The following is a 22451-nucleotide window of genomic DNA, read 5'->3' on the forward strand; positions in this document are numbered from 1 at the left end:
AACAGGCATAATTGCTTATTTGATGTGTTTGCTATCTTTCCCTCCAGTCCAGCAGGTGGCAGTATGTAGAAACATTAGCTGTAACATATACTGATGAGTAGTCATCCATTAAAACAGTACCAGGCAACAAAAAGAACAAGAAGAAGAAGAAAAAGAGGAAGAAGAATGAACTGAGAGGGATAGAGTACATGCTCAAAAGTTATATCCTGCAAATAATACATAAACTAAGCTCTGAATTTATATCCCCTTTTTTCATGTTTTCATTTATACAAGGATGTTCACATCATTTCACTTTCAACCAGGTATCTGATTCTGACCACTTAACTGTAGTCACTCAAAGCAGGAACTAATTAACTCACACCTTGTTGCTCTGATATTTTAAAGCAAGTGGTGGCCCAGTGGATTCATTGTGAGTTCCCTTGTCTAAATGTAAGGGGTATGTGGACAGTGGTAAGGGTGGTGGGACGGCTCAAAGAGCGACACTGGAAAAGTTCCCTTATTTTCAAATCCCAGTGTTGACAGGTGTGGTAACACGTTCTCAAATAGGCTACGATGGACCTTTTTCCACAGCAGATGTTTTGACATGTGAATGTAGGAAAAGCACAGACGTAAATAATAAAGTGCATGGTGGCTGAATTCCATTTATCTGCTTCAGTTTCAGGGTCCTGACACTCTGTCAAGGCTCACTAGGACACTTGAAGATAATGTTGGCCCTAGTCACTGTTAATGTTACTAACGCCTGTGCTTTTTCTACCAAGACAAGCCAAAATGGGCCTATAACATATAAATGTGCTGAAAACATCATTTCACCTTTAATTAATAGGACATACTGTTACTGCATTATATGGTTGTGACTGTTAAGAAAACAAGTGGTTGCTATTATGGAACAACATAACAACAACAACAAAACTAGAATAACAGCTTTGTTATTGTACTAACCACTCAAACTGCATTTGCATCCGTGTCCATCCAGACTCATGTAATATATGTTGTGAAGACTTCAAAGCAATTCAATAAAATGCATTAAGTGTATTTTTTGGTGGAATGGAAGCTGTCACTATTTTGACATGTATGATTCCAGTTTAGTAATTTCCAGTGAGATACATGCTGCCTTCACTTAGAAACAATTTTTACAGAGGACTGATAGCAAGCTTGGTGTTCAGTTCTGTTCACGAGACTCTCCTTGACATTTAGACCTTCCTGAAAATGTCTGATTGACATTCAAAAAAAACATTTCTAGGATATCAAGGGAGTCATACACAATAACACCCAGGGACTGTTAATTTGGTCTATTCATACAAAGTCTTTTTTCTCTTTCTTTTTTTTTTTTGCCGGGCAGTTAGGGCCTCCCTCCGTGTGTAAGGGGGAAGGAGAGGAGGAAAAAAAACAGGGCAGTTTTTGCATAATGATTAATCTTGACAGACATACGTCATGCTCCTGGGCTCCTGACAACGTCACACCCTAGGTGAAATTAACGCCTAACTGCTTATCTTAAAGGACCTGGGATTTAATTAAAAATGACATTTCCCCAAAGACTTGCTCCTGTGAGGCTGCCATGTTGGAATTAGCTGATGAGGGGCCCTCTGAGCTAAAGGGAAATAAGCAAACTGTCAAACGCTCAGCAAACCACTGCCATTTATTAGTCCTGCTCGCTGCTCAGGAAATAACAGTGGACTGACATCCTGCATGGCGCCTGCTGCACCACGGATACAAGTCATATTGTTATTAACAAGAAGGAGGGGGGTCAGAAAAACAGGCCTGTCAAATGTGATATGGAGACAAACAATGTGGTTGGGAACAGGTTGCTGAAATGAGCTCTTAAGTTACCACAGGCATATTTTGCCACTGACAAAGGCATACTTAATGACTTGAAATTTCCCTATTTTGTAATGAGTGCCACTCAAATAATGAGTCCTCAACAGAATTAAACAAAATGGGGAAGAAAAATGTAATGCTCTTCAACTGAGTACACATGGGAGTCTGCATCCAGGGCCCATATTTATCAGGCATCTCAGAATTGCTCCTCATGTAGGACCAAGAGTTGTTGATAAAGTTTCAACACTGACTTTCAGTAAGGAGAGAGGTGACCGTGAGTGACACATCACTCGTTTACACTCACAGCTGCAGAGAAGAAGTTATGGTGGTAAGTGGTAAATTGCGTTTTTTGCTGTCTTCCTGTCCATGTGGTTTGGAATATTAGATAATGGTCAAATTCAAACTGCAGAAAATAGTAACATTTATATATGTAGGCTTTATGTATATCGCCAAATAACATCTGCAACTCAGCTGTCCACATTAGATATGCAAAACTATGGTGACAAATAGGGGCTGCATGGTGGCGCAGCAAGTAGTGCACATGTCTCATAGCAACAAGGTTGCCGGTTCAATTCCTGGGTTTTTTGTGTGAAGTTTGCATGTTCTCTCCGGGCACTCCAGCTTCCTCCCACAGACCAAAAACATGCTCATTCGGTTAATTGGTGAGTGTGTGTGGTAATGGTTCTTTGTTTGTGCCCTGCAATCGACTGGCGCCCGGTCCAGGGGCGTACCCCTGTGCCCCGCCCCTCGCCTGTTGACGGCCGGGATAGGCTCCAGCACCCCCGCAACCCCGAAAGGGATACGCGGTATAGAAAATGGATGGATGGATGGTGACAAATAGATAAATATTTCATTTTGATATTTACCAGGAGGCCATTTGCAATGGTCCTTAGGGAACATGCAGGAGGACAAAGTGCAGGACTGCATGCTGAGTCCCATTCCCACAGTCACCACCACCTTTCCCACACCTTCACCAAGTGCTATGGATGCCTAAACATAACTATGACAAAAACATAATCATGCTGTAGTTACTAAGAGCAGAGGTTGTAGGGAAACAAATCAAATCAAATCATCAAATCAAATCATTTTGCAGATACATTTTGTATGAACATTTTGAGACTTGGCAAGTATTGTATGTTGATCAGAAATGTTCCACAACGGGGCTTCCTGAAAGCTCACCTGGCAGAGAGCGTTCCCTGTGTATTAAGGCTGTGACTTTACAGTGGGCTGCGTTTGGCTCTATCCTGGAGCCCTTTGCTGCATGTCATCTCCATTTCCTGTTGAGTGAATACTTGTAAGCAGTGGAAGTTTGATTTTTTGATTTACTACTGCATAAATTGTTGGTTGCGGCAACATCACTATTGCAAGGCTACATTATCCTTATGAAGATCTCGTAAAGTTACAAGATTACATGGTTTTTGCATCCTGCAGAGGGCCCATGAAAAATATCTTTAACAAGCTCATTGTCTTCTCCTGCTACTTTAAGGTCCTAGTCCTTAAAGTTGGACCAAACATTCATCACTCTGATTCTCTGATGTTCAGCCAGGATTTATTTCCTACTCTTGGGTCATGTTATATTAAGGCTGAGAACCATATAGGCAATATGTGGGCCTAAACTATTGAATTCTATTGCATCATCAGGTTTTACTGTCTAAAAATTGGATGGAATCTATGTGTACAGACACTTAGTGTGTGGCTGTGCCTATACCTCGCACCAAACAAGCAGCTTTCATCTCTCATTGACAGGGCTGTCACACCAAAAGCATCAGTAGGATGAGGATTATGACAGGCTCAGGCAGAGGTGATGTCATCACAGTGCGACCTGCGAGGATGAGGACACTCTGAGCAGGTTGGGCTGTTTGTGCTGGTGCAGGGGCCAAGGAACTGGATGTGTTGCTGGAGGCGTGAGGTGTGTGTCACCTCCAGTGTCTCCCTCACCTTTAATAAGCCACATTAGTTTTGAGTCAGAGTTGATATACACATGCTAATACTTCCACAGACACAGAAACGCACTCACAGAGAAACAGATGGAAAGTAAGCTACAGTGGAGCTTCCTGAGTAAGCCATCATTGCTGATGCACAGTCGATATTCAGGTTGGTAATTTAGCCATGCACGTTTGAAATTGAAACGTTTAAACAGAGAACACTAATGTCATCAAATGTCATTTGTGTCATGGCAACCGGCAGGGAGATAAAATGTCATCTTGTCTGAGAATGAATATTTCTGCAGGGTCGGAGAACCCATTTATTAAAATCACGGCCTCTGTGCTAAAGAGACAGTATTCCCTGTCATGTTTCACAGTGACCCTCCAGCTTGACATTTTGATTTCTCTCATTTTGTCCTTTCCAGTTTTCTCTGAGTGACAGCATGCATTCCTCTAAGTGTGTGTGCGCGTGTTTAAGTGTGCAATGTACTAAAAGCCACCCATCCCTAAAAGGCAACACAAAGTGAATGTCAGAAATGTCAGGATGGTAACATGGGGGATTGGCAGATGTACCAGGCAGAACATGTCCCCTCTGCTATTGAAGACTTCACTCTCATTATGTTTGAGCTCTTTTCTCAATGCTTCTCAGCAGAGTTTTTGAAGCTGAGACTTCTTGGAAATGGCACCAGGGAGACGGGACCAATATCAACTCCAAAATGCTCTTTTCAAAGTGTGTTTCTCCACGTCTACATTCCTTTGAACGATCCATCATTTGCCGACAACAGCTGTAGGAAGAATGTCATTGTGATATTATGCAAATATATTCAGTAGAGTATCACAAACATTTATGAATTGTGGTGCATTGCAGAATGTGAATTTGATGTACTTTGACACTGTGCTGAATAACTAATGATGTGGGACTGACCTGTTCGCTTGAATGCCTGCCACAGAAAACTGCACTAGAAAGCTGCAGAATGAGAGGAGAGAAGAGCCGCAGACTTTCCCACTTTACTTGATCAAATCCGTATGTTCCTGTCAAAGCAAACTCGTTCGCTTTGACAGGGGAGGCAAAGAGGGTTTCAGAGCAGCTCTGACTGTACAGGGCTGACACAGACACCTGTTTTTCAATGGCTGAAGCCACTAATGCTGGATAATTTGTACTGACATGACTGTCTTCGAGATTAGATTATTAATGAGACTTAAAAAAATATTTAAAGCAGAATATGTAACATTTTTAGGAAGAAGTAACACAGTCCTCCTCTTGCAATTGAAAAGATGAATTAATAAGGACTAAAACACACCCATAATTAATTCAGTAGACTCAGGGGTTTTGTTGTTACTTGATCTAGTGTGACCAGGAGCTTACGGTGGTACATAGTCTCCGTAACATTACTGAGTAAGTTCACCGACTTAGTCACTGTATTGCTCTTGCCTACGGTATTAGCGCTTCTCTTACACAACATTTTAGCATGCCATTGAAATCCTGAACTACTTTTGGACGCAAAAGCGGGACTCGGACATGCAGCTTGCAATAGTTCCAGTTCAGATTTATTGAAAAGTTGCTGAGATGGAGGTATGAAGAGATTAGAAATATGATGGAGTGGGCAGGCAGAGCGAGGTGAGTAGTTGGCTGGAAAATAGGGGGTCAGAGACACACCGGGGAAAAGGAAACACAGGGGAAGGACTGGAGGCACAGCTGTGGCCATGAGAACCATAGTTGAATATTTCAATGATTTTATCACAAAAGTAAAAAACAAGACATAGTAGAAGAGGATAAGAGACCTGTCAGGGGCAAGTTTGACTTAGTCAGGGTCTCATTTAGGCTCACAAAAACTATTGTTGATGATCCTGGATCATAATCCCACAGAGCTGCTCACCAACCAACCTGTACCTAACTGCCCAGGGACAGAAGATGGGAAGGAGCAAGTAGATGAATCTGAACATAAAACACACAATAATTTAAACTTGCATTGTTAATAGTGTGGCTTTAAAGCAGCAGAGAACTAAGAATCTCAGCAAATTCTACATGTCTTTATCCTCTCAGTGCCACTTCAGGTCACAGTGGTCATTTACAGCCAAGGCTACGGAGCAGACGTTTTATTAAAAGTCTCCTACAGATTCTTATTCATGCTGGGATTTTACAGTTTCTCAGACAGCTTTAGTTCACGAAACACTGATTAAATTCCTATTATTGTTAGCATTAATGTGGAATAAAAAATTGTGTTTTACAATGATCTCAAGTTAATAAAATATGTTAATGTTACTCTGAAAGAGATCAAGACATCGAGGTACCACGTGATTAGTCCCAACAGTTATTACAGCTATGACAGCAGAACCATGTATTGTACCAACAACATCATATAGACACAATACACACTTAGAGTATGGACATACATCTTATCTGTACAGTTCCCATCCAGACACATATTAAAACAACCTCACATTCCACATGTGATTAGAAACACATATTGATTTCCAATATGGCTGCATAGAAGTTGTCTCTCCATGGGGACAGGGACTCAGAGAGAGCTGTCTCTTTTGCCTGTACTGAATCAATGTGTCGCGATCCAGGCAATAGCTTCAATATTCTCCCCCGCTCTGTTTCCAATTTGGTGCTCGATTGGAGACATCATTCTTCAGTTGTCTTCACAGGGAGTGACTGTCAGCGGGGACATTAGTCTATCCACTGGCCGGTGGACTGTGGAGGTGGCACTGCATTTGTATTGTGAGTGAATGCAGGGCCTCTGGGTACTGAAGAGTGTTGCATGGTCTTGTGTTGTTGTCCTCGCAGTTTCTTCTGTATTTACTGTTACTTATAATAATATAATAATATTTTTTTCTATTAACAATGGATCAAATGATGTGTGATATGTGAAAGATTGCTTGTAGTGTTGACCCCAAAGACAGTTGTCAGCTGACTCTGCAGTTCCCCTCAACTCTATATTTAGTGTCATTCAGCTCATTGTTTTTGTTTTAAGACCCAAAACTTTACTGTTTAGCTTCAATCTCAGTGCTCTCATCAACTTTGGCAGCAACAAGCAGCTGTTTGCCTTGTTTGCATATAAAGGGTCAGTACTTAGTTTAGTTTGTGGGAGAAATGGTGGAAGCATCTAAGAAGCAGCTAAGATGAAGAAGTGCAATTTTCCCACCTGTAAGCTTGAAATAATTGTTGATCAGACTGACAGAAGAAAAAGCATAGTATTTGAAAGCCTAAGCTCTGGCATTACAAATATAATGAAACAAGTTGAATGAAAAGTGAAACAATGAACAGTATTAGTTCTGAGTCATGGACCCTGGAGGAAATTTAAAAAAGTGGTCTGATTTCAAACGTGAGGTCAAGATGCATATTACTGCACCCAATGAGTGTGTGAGCCATACAGTGGCATTTTAGGTTAGGTTGGTGGGTCACACCTGAGTCTTACTTCCCAATAGGATAATAAGCTTAACGCATTTATATAAAAATTACGTCTTTCTTTGTTTATTTACACAAGGATCTTTAGCATTATAATTATTAGAAAACAAGGTGAGAAGCATGTTTACTCAAATCTCAAAATGAAATGACACCCAAGTTCACACTTTTATTTTCCTTTCTTGCCAACCCCCAACATCATACTAATTCCACTCAAAAGACTGCGTAAGACATACGGTATATGGTTTACACATTTGGCCCCAGGTATGTGATAAGGGCACGTTTAAATGCCTGGTGGCACCTAATAAACACCTGGTGGTGATTAGACATGCAAAAAAAAAAAAAAAAAAGATGCTTAATGAGCCATTTGGCATTCGATATATTTTGCAACTGCAGTTTGTTGTGGAACTTATTTCATAACCTCTAGGTTTGATGCCAGCCATCAAACAGAAATGTTGGTGATACTGCACTTGAAGAGGTGTTTATAAGGCATTACATCGTATAATAATCACATAATGATAATTAATTCAATAAGATATGATAAACACAATGTGCAAAACTGTAAGAGGCAGAATAGTTTATGGGAAAGCTGTTTAGTTAATGACACAGCATTAAACTGAATGTGATTCTCTGATTTTACTCACGATGAGCTCCTCGATGTGTGATGGAAGTTTACATTTGCTTCCAATGCGTTTGAATCTGCAGCTTCTTGTGTCACTTTAGTGCCACGTACCATCATTCCCTCATTGTCCAGCAGCCTCATATGTCATAAATAGCTGTTGCTGTTTAGATAGTGTGAGAAACTGGAACATAAAAGTGTTCACTGACTGTCAGTTAGTCTGTATCAACAGAATCTTCTGTGAGTGTGGTGACTATGCAAAAGCAAATCTATCAGTTACTGATTGTAATTTGTCAGTCACAACCATTTTGGTTTAGTTAAAGTCAATAATTAGAAAGGCTGTAACTAGAAACACACTACAGTATTACTTCATATCATTTTTAGTCTGGTACTCAGGACTCAGGTGAGTATTGGGAGATGGTGTTTGGTAATCACCCAATACACAGAATCTTCCTCCTCAGTGTCTCCCTCACTGTCCTCCACTTCATCTCAGCTGTCTCTATCCACAGGTCAACAGCTGGCTTTGGGTCAAATGTCTCTGTGGTCATCTTGACAGGTGAATGAGCATCAGGGTTGAGTCAAGCATGTGACATGTGACAAGATCTGTACTTGGTTTTTATCATGTTGAGATGTGAGGATCCCCTCTCACATGCTGCAGTGCTCAAAGACAGTATAAGAGACAGTTTAATCATTGCTTGTATTTACTATTTGGACTAAGTCATACACAGAGGACCCTGCTAAGCATTTTCCTGTTTGCTTTAAACACATTCATTCTGTCACAGCGGAGTCTCTTTCAAGTTGCAGGGTGTTTTTTGTGATGTCTGATCTATCAAACACCAGCCCCCAAAATTCAATGGACTCCAACTTTGCTCTTAACTCAGCACTGATGTGATTTGTCCAGTGCTCTGCATGTCATGGTCCTACCTGTGCTCCTTCATTCCCAGAGTTTCTGCTGTTTATCCCTCTCGTTTGTTTCTTGTTGCTCCCTTGTTTATTCTCTCTGTGTTTGTTAGTTTGTCTGCCAATCACCTGCCTCTGTCTGCCAATCTGACTGCACACCTGCAACCAATCCACTCATCAAACCCAAGCAGTATATATCAGAAGTAGCTGCTACTTCTCCAAGTTCTGAGCATCACAGATTCAAGATCTCCACTGAGTATCATGATCTGGGTGAGGTTTTCCATAAAGATTTGGCTACCTTGCTACCTCCTCATCACCACTATGACTGTGGCATTGATTGTCTTCCTAGGGCCCCTCTTCCCTCTTTACATCTCTTGTCTCGAAAGAGAGGGATTTATCACTGACTCACTAGCTGTGGGCATTATTCCACTTTCTTCTTGGGGCTGGGTTCTTTTTTGTCTCTATCCTCTGCCATTAATCAACTCTGCTTTTGAGCTGCTCCGTGGTGCCACAGTCTTCACTGGATCTCCGCAATGCATAGCATCTGGTCATGATCAGGGAAAAAGACGAATAGACAATGGCCTTCAACAGTCCAGAATTCACTTTTGGTAAAGGTAGAGAATTGAGAGTTCCATGCCAATGCTGTTTGTTTCCTGTATTATATCATTGACAGTACAGTAGGTAGGTGAAGAATGATCCAGAAAAGATCAGTGGCCTAAACCCACAACCTCTAAACAAATTCAGTGGTTCTTAGGCTTTAATTACTTTAATTTGCCACCATTTAGGGATTACAGTGGGGTGGCAGCACATCTTACCAGACTCACACACTCCTCCATTCTGTTCTCCTGGATCCCACATGCTGAACAAGCTTTTGAAAGTTAAAGTCTCTTTACTTCTGGCCTCATCCTGATTCAACATAATCTCCCTTGCCAGTTTATTTTGGAGGTTGACACTTCAGACATGATGTAGGGGCAGTTCTGTCCCATTGCTGTGATCCTGACCAAAAGCTCCATCCCTGTGCCTTTTCCTCCCCTCACCTCTCTTAGCTGAACAGTTATGTTACAGTTATCTTCGTAATAGGGAGTTACTAACTGTCAAACTTGTGTTGAAAGAATGGAGACTGGACTCGGCCTACATTCAAACAGCTAAACACATTAAGTTCCACCATGCTCACTGGTATAGATTTTTGGTTGGTTTTACTTCACTGATGCACACCAATCAAGCTCCAGAAATATTCAACTTGAAGCTCACTCCAACCAACATCTCCCTCCACTCTGAACACCATCCTTCCTTTGACCTGAGTGGTGGCAGCAATTGCCTGGGAGATTAAATCTAAAAAAGGGAGGGAGGCCTTGCACACAACCTGACTCAGGTTTTGGGCCATCCAGCTGCTTTTTTGGTGCCTGATTCAGTCTGTTCCCAGGTCCCTCAAATGGGTGTAAGCTTCCCATTCCAGGAATAACCACTATGGAGGCAGGTACCCATGCCTTTCTGTCAGCCTTCATTGTCTGTGCTCGAGCAAAGTCCTCATCATCCGCCTGCTGGTCTGTTATGTCCTCGCCTTGTTCCAAGGCAACCTTGGTCAGACATCTGCACTCTTCACTGGTCTACCTCCCTGGCAAGGTAACACAGCAATACTCACCATTTTTTGTGTGTGTTTGTGGCTCCTCCCAAACTCTCCATACAGCTGACCATCTGGTACACCATGTCTTCCATCTCCATGACACTCACTGCTGGATATAGACTCTGACTGGGTTCCTCCGTTCATATCCCAGGTTTGGATTTTGCCAGGCTCTTGGTGCAACACTGTATCCAGCAGTGGCTCCTAGATAACAGTATGGTTATTAGCACATGATACCTCAAAGGACAAGGATGATATTTTCAACCTCTCTTGTCAACTTTTTGCATAAAAAGACCCAAACCAGCAATTGATGTAATTTTAATAGCAAGTATTGTGTGTGTGTGTGTGTGTGTGTGTGTGTGTGTGTGTGTGTGTGTGTGTGTGTGTGTATGTGTCCAAAGCCTGGTATATCTCCTCTGTTGTCCAAAAATCATAAAAACTTAACAAGGAATTTTTATTTATATAGGCCAAAATCATAAATCACAATTTTGTCTCAAAGGGCTTTACAATCTACAGCATAGGCAACCTTTTTGGCTTGCTACCTCTTAGACCCGAATTAATTATTCTATGTATTCCTTTGTGCTGCTTGGGGACATATAAATCAAATAGACTTTGCATAGATGCAATATCTATTTGAGACATTACAGGTTATGGCCTTATTGCTGACATGAATTAGAGGCCTGAGGTGAAAGTATCCAGAATTTCTAAAACAAGACGAGATAAGGACGAGAAAATCTCATTGCTATTGAGCAGAAACCTTGTATCTCCATTTTTTGTAATTTTTATTACAAGTCTGTGCTATTGCTCACCCTTTAAATCTCACTGTGGATTGTATGAATCTTTAACCAATATTTCCAATGCAAGAGGTCCGCTGTAAGGCTACATGAAGAACTGCAGCCTTTAAAAAAAACAATCTACATACCAACACCAAAACTTACAAAATAAACAAGTAAAATAATGTGCTCTACCGTGTCGCTGAATTATGCGCTTAGTTGACCTACATCTAATTTTCAACAATGAAAGTGGCGTTGTGTGCATCGAACATCAGAGAAGCAACAGGGGAAGCATTGTGTGGAGCCAGAATATTTTGGATTTTGAATCTAAATCAGGAATTATTTTCACAGGGCATTATTTTCATGCTGTGTGTCTTTCGTAATCCTTTAATATTGCTAATTTGTTTTGTTTTACTTCAATATTGTCATTTCATGGTGTTATTGTTCGTTCTTTTCAGTGTGGGAGAGGTTATTTTGCACTAACCATTCAAATAGCATAGCATAATCCACTCTTATTTCATTGTCAAGTCTACTTGCTGTCACAGAGCACTTTCACCATGATCAGCGCGATATGACTACGGGTGGGTCTTTTCAGATCCACTCAGGTATATCACATAATGTTACACAGAGTCAGTATGTGCTGTAATAGAACGCAACTACAGAGACTCGCTATTTTAGGAAATTGCACAGCCATAAAAATTGAAACTATATTTTTATGAGACATTTTCAAAGATTCATTTCATCAGTAGGAACCAATGGCTTTGGAGTCAGGAAGTCATGGGTAACAATTAAAAAAACAAACAAAAAAAACAATAACTGCAGGCTTATTTTTAAGGTCACGATTGCTCTGAAATTCATGTTCTAGTAGAATTATAGCCATGTAAAAAGACAGAAGCATGTCTTCCAAATACCTCATCGCATCTGTAAAACTCAAAGAGATGCAACTGAAAACACAGATCACCCAGCCTCCAGTTCCATCACTTATTTTCAGAGCTTGCCATGTTTGGTGAATGTATGTGCGTCAGTGTGTGAACATGTGCTTGCAAGTGTCTGTGCAGAGGGCCGCTGCATTTCATATTCCTCCTGTCTCTCCTGTTTTATTAGGTTGTTTACCAGTGGAGCTGAATACAGAGCAGTTGGGGTAGTGAACGAAAAGTGAGGGAGGGTGAGCTGGGGGTTTGGGGTGTTCAAATTTAGAGCCAGTTTTCAAAATTTGATCCAATTTCCGTAATTCTCAAGCCCCCTGTTTTCAGAGGTCCCCCCACTCTCCTTTCCAGTCTGTGTCAGGCAGAGAAGCCCGAGCGCCAGAGCTTCTAGAGTAATATAATCACCCACCCGCCCACCTACCACCCACCCCGCCCGACTGCTACCTTCGCACACTGATGTAGGGCCCATTTGCACAATATTGGAACAGCTGCAGCACCCAGGGTGCCTTGTGATTATGAAGATGAGGGGAAACAGAGAGCTGCAAGCTGTCTGCTGTATCCTGGGGCCCATCATCACCTCTCTCTCTCTCTCTCACATGCAGAAGAATCTCAACTGTTCCACCTGATGCACGTTGATTTTTTTTCGACCAACTTGTATATTTTTAGTCGATCTCATTGTACTCCTGCTCTAAATCACTGGTTTTCAAACTTTTGACCAAAAAATGACGTTCCCTTCTTCATTTGTGTGACTGCTGAAAGCAATGTTCTCTTCTCTCTTAATTATTATTATTATTATTATTATTAATAATAATAATAATAATAATAATACTATTATTATTTTGGTTCAAGCCAATTGTATTTGTGCTGGTTTATTATCATTATTATTATTATTATTACACAGATTGCAGATTGCCATGAGTTGGAATAAACTACAGACATGAGAAAGAATAACTGAAAATGATATGCAAATACTTTCCAAGAAATATGAGCCCAATCAGCCAGATGGTTTCGTGGTAATTTACGCCCCAAAATGCAGCTTTGAAAAGCCTATGCCCATTACACTGAATGTCAGACTGACTTGAAATTGGACACAAAAGTCCAGCTCAATGTACTCTACCATGATACATTTTCCGCCATTTTGAATTTTTTGAAAAAAACATTTTTGACATCTCCTAAACTGTAGGCCCTGTTGCTTCCAAACTGTCTGTTGATGATGAAACCGATGTGTAATTGGTTTCACTCCATCTTTAACTAAATTAGCTCAAGTGACTGTGCTCGTGGCTTTCATTTTGGTTGACGGAGCTGTTTCCTTCTGTTCAGGGAAAAAGGGCTTGAACCCAGAGTAGACCTGGCAACCCACTCATTTTTCCCTGGATTATTTTAACCTTCTCTTCCGCTGTCTTTGTATTAAATATTTTCTCATAATGATTGGATGTAACATTGACAGGAGGCACAGCTGCCTGTTTGATATGTTTGCTAGATTCCCCTCCAGTACAGCAGGTGGCAGTATTAGCTGTAACATCTCTTGATGTGGAGTCATTCAAACGGCACCATGAAAGAAGACAAAGAAGAAGGTGAGCGGGATGGAGTACCTGCCAAAAAGGCTAAAAGTTTGTCAGTATCTCATCAAATGGGAGCAGGCTTACCTGTACTTAATGAAGAGCAACATTGGTAAAAGTCTTTTTGTAAAAATATGCCATATGAATTTTATTTTATCACATGGAAGGAAAAGTGACAGTGAACAAGAGGCACAGAAACATGCTCCATCAATGACTGCATTTTTACTATCTCTCCCATCCATTTTCATAATCACCCTCTGCTACCAAGTGTCTCTCTTGCCAGTAGCCTCTGTCAAGATCAGTAATTATAAAACCAAGTTCTGAATTTATATGCCCTGTAGTGTTATTATTTCTATATCCGGGGATGTTCAAAGCATTTTACGTTCAACCAGTTGATTGTAGTCACTTAATGTAGGAACTAGTTAATCCAGTCCTTGTTGCTCTGATATTTTAAGTATTAAGTGCTTGCCTGGTGGTAATTTTAGTAAGGGGAGTAAGGGAAATGTGGGCATATGTGGTGGCATGCTGGAAAATTTCTCTTATTTTATTATTATTATTATTATTTTCATATCCCAGTGTTCATAGATATGACCCAGTGGCTAAACTTCTTCTTCTGAATGTTTTGTACACTGATGAGAAAGTGAGAGGACGAAGAACAGATGTCTAACCATTGGAGTTCAGTAAATTTTGCCAGCTCAGGTGTCACAACAGAGTCACAGTGCAACCAACTAATATTTTCACATTGACACACTCTAGTTTTCACTGTCATTTGCAGTGAAATCTTGCAGTGTAGAGCCCAGCTGTCACTGAGGAGAGCAACACTGCAGACTAGTAGGCTGAGGTGAACTAAACACAGCACAGTAAGAAAAAAAATCATACTTTATTTTAGCCGAATCTGATCTGTTACAATATGCCACGATCAACCGTGGTACTGATCCTTCAGATCGACTCGGGATCTTAACTCAAATTTGTTTGGCTATCCCCTGGAGATTCCCAATCTGTAAACCACAACTCTAAATGAATGCGAAGTGGGAGGCCTAAACATTATTCCCATCTTGTTGTAGTATAACTAGATATACTATAACCTTCTTGATATAGTATGTATTCTATATATGATATATAAATATTATTATGTTTATATAGAACTAAATTGCAAGAAAAAAAACATTTTGTTGCAAATGTAATCCTGTCAAGATGTTTTTTCACTTAACTGTTCACAATTATGTTCATACTGAACATAATTGTTAACTTGACAATACAAAAAACTTATTTTGTTTGCCTTATTAAGCAAAATCCTGACTCCTACAGTCAAACTCTAAAGTAAAATACTCACACATACAAACACACAAACATGTAAACACAGACACACAGATCCATGTGACAGGTGAGCTCCAGATGTGCTGATCATTGAGCCTGCAGGATCCTGCTGAGGCTTCCTGGGTCTCCTGTGATAGTGGAGCCTCTGGGGCAGAGCGGGGCCTCAGTAGTCATTGTAAGCCGGTGGAGCCTGGTGACAGTGTGCAGACAGGCTTTTGCAGGAGCTATTCTACAGCAGCCAAAGTAAATTGAATGTACCTTACCAAGGTACAGGGCATGATGTAACTGTCTGTGGCATCCTGGGGTTTGACAGATTTTGACAACAAATGATCTTATGTAAGGTAATTACAACAAGAGCCAAGGAGGACAGTGTCTGACTACCCAGTCTGCACTCATGCTCCTACAGAGAAGGCTCAGTCGATGGGAAACATTGGAAAGTTTGCAACCCGGACACCAACTTGCACCAGCATCTTTTCTTGTTTTCCATTTGTATGATATTTCATGCTTTATTTTGTGGTTGTAGTCAGTGTTGTGCAGGTTCACAGTCAGTCACAGTTGATGGTGCTAAGAGGTCTATATAATGATATGAGAGTAAATAGGGCGCTGTATTCTTGCTTTTTGTCTTAATTTAAATGGCCAGGATAACTTACATCTAATGCTTATTAACAACAATTAACTATAATTTGAGAATGTTTTACACTACAGCAGACAGCAAACTTGAACACCAACATACTGTATGCAAAGTAGCCTCAGCCTCAGTATATTGTAAAGTACAGTAGATTAACCTTGAACCTCCCCTCCTTTTTCCCTCTGTGCTCCATTGTTTCTTCTTCTTTTTGTCTCCTGTCTGTCTGTCCTGCGCCTGTCTAGTCGGTCCCAATACAGCGGCTGCATCCTTCCGAGGACCCAGCCTATGCGGCCTGCAGAGGCCACGGCTTCAGAGGCTCCTCTGTCGGCCGCATCAACTATCGGTAAATGGGACGGTCTTCGGAGCATTTCCTGATTGCGTCACGACGTCATAACTTCGTCCCTCCGAACCCAGGAAAAACACACGTACGGAGACAAACATTTAACAGATGACAGACAGACAACTGTGGAGCCAGAAGTTTTGATTTTGTTTTTTTTTAATATATCTTTTGTTGGAGGAAGAGGAGCTGCTCGTGCCGGTGCTGGTGCTGCTGCTGCTGCTGGTCGGCATTGTTTAAAAGAAACAATCGGTGCGCAAAGCATTTTGGGATATGGGAGGCCGCGAAGGATAGCAGCGATGCATCCTCCAAAAACAGGGAAAAGGAGGACGCATTTGTCGGCTGCATTTGGAGGATCCTTTGAATTTGGACGAATTGGGATAGCTTTCGTGCAGCATTATGACGTAATTGGCCTTCAAATGCGTCCTCCGAAGGATGCAGCCGCTGAACTGGGACACAGCTTGTGTCTGTGTTGCTGCAGGGTGTGGCCAGCAGGCCTCCTGAGCACACCTGTGCTCAATCATCAATCAGGACTCACCTGCTCACTCACCCTACGTTTGACACGTAGCAGGGTATTTTGGAAGACAGATTTTTTGGCCCCTCCGTTTTCAAAAATAACATCGTGCACACAACATCGTTTTCCAAAATGTTGTCGTTTACATGAACCCGCATAAACACGCCGTTGAGCGCATCATAACTATGCCAAACCTATGGGCGTGAGTGTAAACAAGGTCGCTCACATGACGTTAAGTATTCAGTTGCATGTTGTGACGTTTCGGAACCTAAAACGCTGTTTAAACCAGTTTACACACCGACAAATAACCAGCGTTTTCAGAAATCTCAACCGATCTTGCTCATTTGGAATATAAATGTCTATCTCAGTCCACATCACTCCATTGAGGCTTTCTTGCTGAACACATTGAGCTGGACTTGTGTATCAAATTTCAAGTCAATCAGACTTAGGGTGTGAGGGGTGTGGTCTTTCTGAAATAGATATTTTGGCCCTTAATTACAGTGACACCACTGACCCATTTCTTGGGTAGCACATGTACATCATTTCCAGTTATGGGACTAACTGTTCTGTTTCTAGCTAATTCCAGCTCACAGCAATTTGACCAGTTGTGAAAGAAAAATAACAATAATAATAATCCAGCACAAACACAATAGGCTATATGAAATAGGATAAAAGATATTTTCCAATAACCATTAATCAGAACAGCTTTTCTGAATCATGTTTTTCAAGTTCTTTGCAGAATTGGTTGTGTTACTCCAATCTGCTGAATTTTCCTGTGTCACAACCTTTGACCCTCTATTGCCTGAACAGCCAGAACTGCTCACTGAAAGCAAAGTACGACAGCATGAAGCTGGTGTATGAGCCAGAGGCAGAGCAGCAGGGCCTACAGAGGAGCTATGAAGCCGTGACGCAGGCCACTGACCTTCATAAGCTTCACTCAATGCTGCAATCAAAGCAAGTCCTGCACTAAAATAACCAATCCTCTATGTGACCTGAGGCTCATTCACACTACCAGAACTGTGTCTTGTCCATGGAAATGATCAGTATTCATGTCTGAGACCAAGAATAATATGGATACTCTACAAATCCATCATTGACTCAAAAGATGAATAATGTTTTAGTTTAGATCTAGCTAGCTAGTTTTCCATTATCTTTGCATGTTTCTTAGTACAAGTGGGTTAAACCACTGGTTCCCAACCTTTTTGGCTCCCCCATACGGAGCCCCCAGTGAGGGAGTTCAGTGCTCACTGAACTGTTCATGCCAACCTGCAACAGTGAACACAACTGCTGTTCTACTGTTCTAAGGAGTGTGTGCCAAAGTCTGTGGTCATTCTGTGTCCTCACACACACAGATCTCTAATGCACAAGTGGATAACTCTCATGTCTACACAACTAAACACACTCTGTTTAAATTGCACTATCGCTAATGCTCATGTTAGGTAAGGAATGTCAGATGTGACCGAAGTGATCTCTTGTCCAACTTGAGGTTCAGAGTTTGTTCTTTCTCCTTGCAGCTGTCAAAACAATCCAAGCTCAAGGTCCATTTAATAGCAATTCTGATGCTTTCCGCATATCACACACATTTTCATCTCCTCTTTCCTTGATTCTCTATCTGCTGATGAAGCTCATATGATATAATCAAAAGCTCCAGCACAGCTCTGAATGGATCTTAAGGTGAAATAGTTTTGCTGAGTTCTCTTTTCACAAATTAAAACAAAATGAAAACAGCCTTACTTGCATAAAATTCATTGCAGACACAGTTGCTACAATTGCACATAAATAATAGTGGAAAATAGAAAGAAAGTTTAAATCAACTTTATTATCAGATTACTTCCCACAGATAACAGTACTGTAGTATTGATAAATTCTATAATAGATATACAACATTATTAAGCAAAGGTCATCGCATCCATCATATTAGAGGTGAATGTCACCAACTCTCTCATATATTGATTTTTATTATCAGTTGGGCTTATTGACAATCCAATATTTAATCTAACTCCCACTGATTTACCTTCACACACTCACAGAAGGTAAGTCTAATGTTTGAGTTGCTGGGCTGACAGACTGTTTCAGCAAAGGCCTGATAATGACATTTCTGTGTATTTTAGCTTATGATCTACTTTGAGAGGGTTTTCATCTTGAGGAGCCTGCCTGAGAGTCAGCGCACATTTACCTTCACACTTTCTTATTATTTGATCACTTGTAACAGTGATAAAAGGAAGATTTGACTGCACTGTGAGATAACCAATATACTTTCATAACTCCATTTGATCATGCTAAACTCTCTCCCACTGAAGCCTTTGAGAGTCTTAGCTTCTCTCCTCAACACTTAACCATATTAGTCTAAGGATGACTGTCACACACACACACACACACACACACACACACACACACACACACACACACACACACACACACACACACACACACACACACCACATTAAAAATCATTAGACGTATATCCATGTGTTTTCTATGCAGTTGCATTCAAATGTCAATTGAGAAATCATCAGTGCAACTACAAATTGGAGGTTTGAATTCCTTAATGTACAGAGTGCAATACGTTACTGAGATGTGAAGGGTAAAATTGAATAATGCCAGAAAGAATTCCCATGGTGTCAGACAGAGAGAGTGGAGGGAGGAGGGGAAATGGTCATGCATAAACATTTCTCTCAGTGCTGGAAATCATCCTGAGCACCCTCGCTACAATTGGCTCCTCTTTAAATGTAATATATTCTAATAGAAAACACACTGTAAGGACAATGGCTCCACACCACACACAAAGTGATATTTGTGTTATGCTCTCTGCTTTGTTTTTTCCATTAAGACAATTAAGGATATAAGGGTAATCTGTTAAGAAGCAAGTGAGCCTGCACAATATAAGCGTTCTAAAGTGCAATTTGCATCACTACCCTAGGGTGATGCTTTTTTTTTTTTTTTTTTTTTTTTTTTGATTATTCTGCCTGGTGCTGTTTGGGATGCTTCATCTGAATTTGAAGGAAGCACATCCAAATCCCAGCACAGCGATATGAAGCACCCTCATGACAAGGTGCCAGCAACATTGTTTGTGTTCCTCTAGGTAGTGCCATCTTTTCTTGTACTGTGGACACTTTTACTTCCATTTACACCCTCACAAGACTAACAGTCAACACCTGCAGACCATTATATCAGTCAGGGTGTAAATTCTAAGCTAAGCACTGTCTTGAAATTGGTTTGAACGTAAAAGCTGCGTCTTTGATTGGTCCTTGTCCATGTGTCTTTAGTACTTAGTGTAATGTGCCAACAGTATGATCTGTATGTCTACATCACGATGCATTTTAGCTTACAGAATTGATCATATATAACCCTCATTTAACCACGTATTGAGATTAAGACCTCTTTGGATAGAGGCAACTGAGTGCAGCAGCCAGAACAAGCATAGGCACATACAAACAACCTCTAAAAAAAAAAGTCCTTCTGTGATGAGACATTCAAGTTTTAAAATCATTTGTAATTTATACCATTATTGTGATCCAATGTTAGGGGTCTAGTATTAATTGTCATAATCTGGTTTGTTTGGTTTTGTTATTTCCTGTTTTATGTTGAAAGTTTTCCTAATGTGTCATCTTTTGCAGTGCTTCCTGTGTTTTCCCATCCTTGTGATTGTTTAATTCGTATCACCGGTCCCTCATTTGTTTTTACCTGTGCCTCATTAATCTTCCTCCCAGTGTATTGAAGTCTGTGTGTTTCCCTTAGTCTTTGCCAGTTAGTCTTGGTACCTCTTGTGTCAAGCATTTTCCCCCTTGAGAGTATTTTGCCAATATTTATGAGATTTGGACTTTTGCTTCTTTTTATCCTGGTCCTTGATTGTTTTGGTCTGCTCCCTTGTTTTTTGGATTTTGCTTGCCTATGGACTTTATATTTTGGTGTTGACCCTCGCCCGCCCCTAAAAATTTTGTTAGTTGCCATTTTATTTTAATAAATTTATTGAATTGCACCAGCTCTGCTGTGTGGCCTCCATTTAGGTTCAGTCCCTGTCCATCTGTGGCAGACTTACGACACTAACAGTCCTGAGATCCGAGGCCTTTCTCAATACAGAGTACACCAACTTCAAACTCACAATCATCAGAATTCAAACTTGCCAATGATGCAGTAAGCTCAATTTGTTACTGGGTCAACAATGGTCTGGCTGACATCACCAGCTCAAACTGAAATTATGCTTCTCTCAATTTACAATATACGTGTAACAGATAAGGTTAGAACCCAATAGCAGAGCTACCTGAATGCAGGACTCTGTTAGAGTCTTTGGAGAAGCTGGTTTAATGCTTCACTCAAGGCAAGGAAACAGTTTTGGGAATTGTTTAGCACACCTAAGAAGGGCAAGGCAAGGGATGTGGTCAGAAGGCTGAGGTAATTACCAGCGCGCAGCAGAGCAGAAGAGGTCAAAGGCAGGCAGGGTGAGAAAGCAATCTGATACTAATTGCTGGAGAGTCTTGCATGTAGGCGAAGTACAATCTGGTGTGAGTGAATGTGAGGAAGCAGCTTAAGTATTGCACTGATTGTTACTGGTCTCAGGTGTGTGCTCCGGTGATTGGCCAGGAAGGTCTGACTGAGAGGTGAAGGATGCTGGCTGAGCAGGTGTGCAGATGAGGGAGAGAGTGGCAGCACATAAGGAGCTGGCAGAAAAATCGACAAGAACCCATGCAAAGAACCCAGATAGCAAAATACGGTGATTCAACGTTGAATTTTGGTGAAATTGGTTATTTTTGGTTGAAGTTGAAAAATCTATGTTTATTCAATATTGAATTAGAGCTACCATTGCAACATTTGAAAAAATGTTGTTGAATCAGCATTGTATAGATGCTGGGTTTTCAATGTTGAAATGTCAACATTAAATAGACATGGTTTCAATGTATGGCATGCTGTGGCTGTGCACCTGTGCCCCCGCCCACGAGACTTGCTCTCTCCTGAGACCAAACCAGTTCAAACCAGTCAACAGTTGGCAGCGGTTGGCAGCTTTTAGCGGCATTTATTATCTTCGAGTGGCGGGCCACCAGGCTTTACTTGCCCCCTGCCAGGCTAACGCTACGTTCCCACCAAACGCGATGAAAATTATTTAATCGCGCTCCAAATGAAATTGCGTCACGCCAGACGCTCCAGTTTTGACGCTGGTACAAAAACCCGTTGCGGCGTCATCGCGACAAGCCCGCCCAACAACAACATTTCTTCCGCCATTTCATTCTCTCGTCGACCACGTCCGTACGTCAGCACGTCGATGATGATCTCAACGCTGATAGGCTGTCGCGGCGCATCTTCACGCGAATCCGCCGCAAAAGTTCAATTATTTCAACTCGAGCGATGAAGCGATAACGCGATGGGGCGACGCGATGAGAGCGATTTTCGCGGCCAACGTGTCCATCGCGCCGCGCATCGCGTCGCCCGGCAAAATGACGCTTCAAATCGCGTATGCTTCATGCAATTTGCCTTGCATATTTAAAACCTACAGATGAAGGCTGAAAAGTGCTGTAATGGTCCTTTAATTAATAACATTGTTGCAATGTAGAATCAATGTAATTTCAATGCATTTATAAATGAATCAATATTGATTCTATGTTCAGATTAATTGACAATTCTACATTGTTTCAATGTGTTAAGGGGCTGTATAGCCTATGTAATAGGACCCAGAGATGCAGACCCGAATACAGAGGTTGTGTGAAAACAAAACAAATTTATTAATAAAAAGGGAAACAGAAAACATGCTCAACGAGCGGACAATACCAAACAAAAGACGCACTCAAAAGGAGTGGAAAACAAAAGGAGCACCGACGAAGCGGGTATGACACGAGGCACGCGTGGAAGCGGCAGGCAGGCACTGAAACAAAGGAAAACACAGCTCACTTAGAGACTGGAGAAAATGTGGACAACAAACAAACGTAATTCTGATTTAGAGAGAGAGACTAAAGACATGTACTTACGAACCATACTACCAACAAAGACGAGGAGCTCAATGGAATAATCCGGCGACGAGGAGCTGGAAGTCCACGTCTTAAATACTCTCCCTGATGAGGGAGAGTGACTGCAGGTGAGTAGCAGTGGGAGGAGCTGGCAGCAGGTGAGGGGCTGCCC

The sequence above is a fragment of the Chaetodon trifascialis genome, chromosome 18, assembly GCF_039877785.1.
Source record: "Chaetodon trifascialis isolate fChaTrf1 chromosome 18, fChaTrf1.hap1, whole genome shotgun sequence".
Classification (NCBI taxonomy): Eukaryota; Metazoa; Chordata; class Actinopteri; order Chaetodontiformes; family Chaetodontidae; genus Chaetodon; species Chaetodon trifascialis.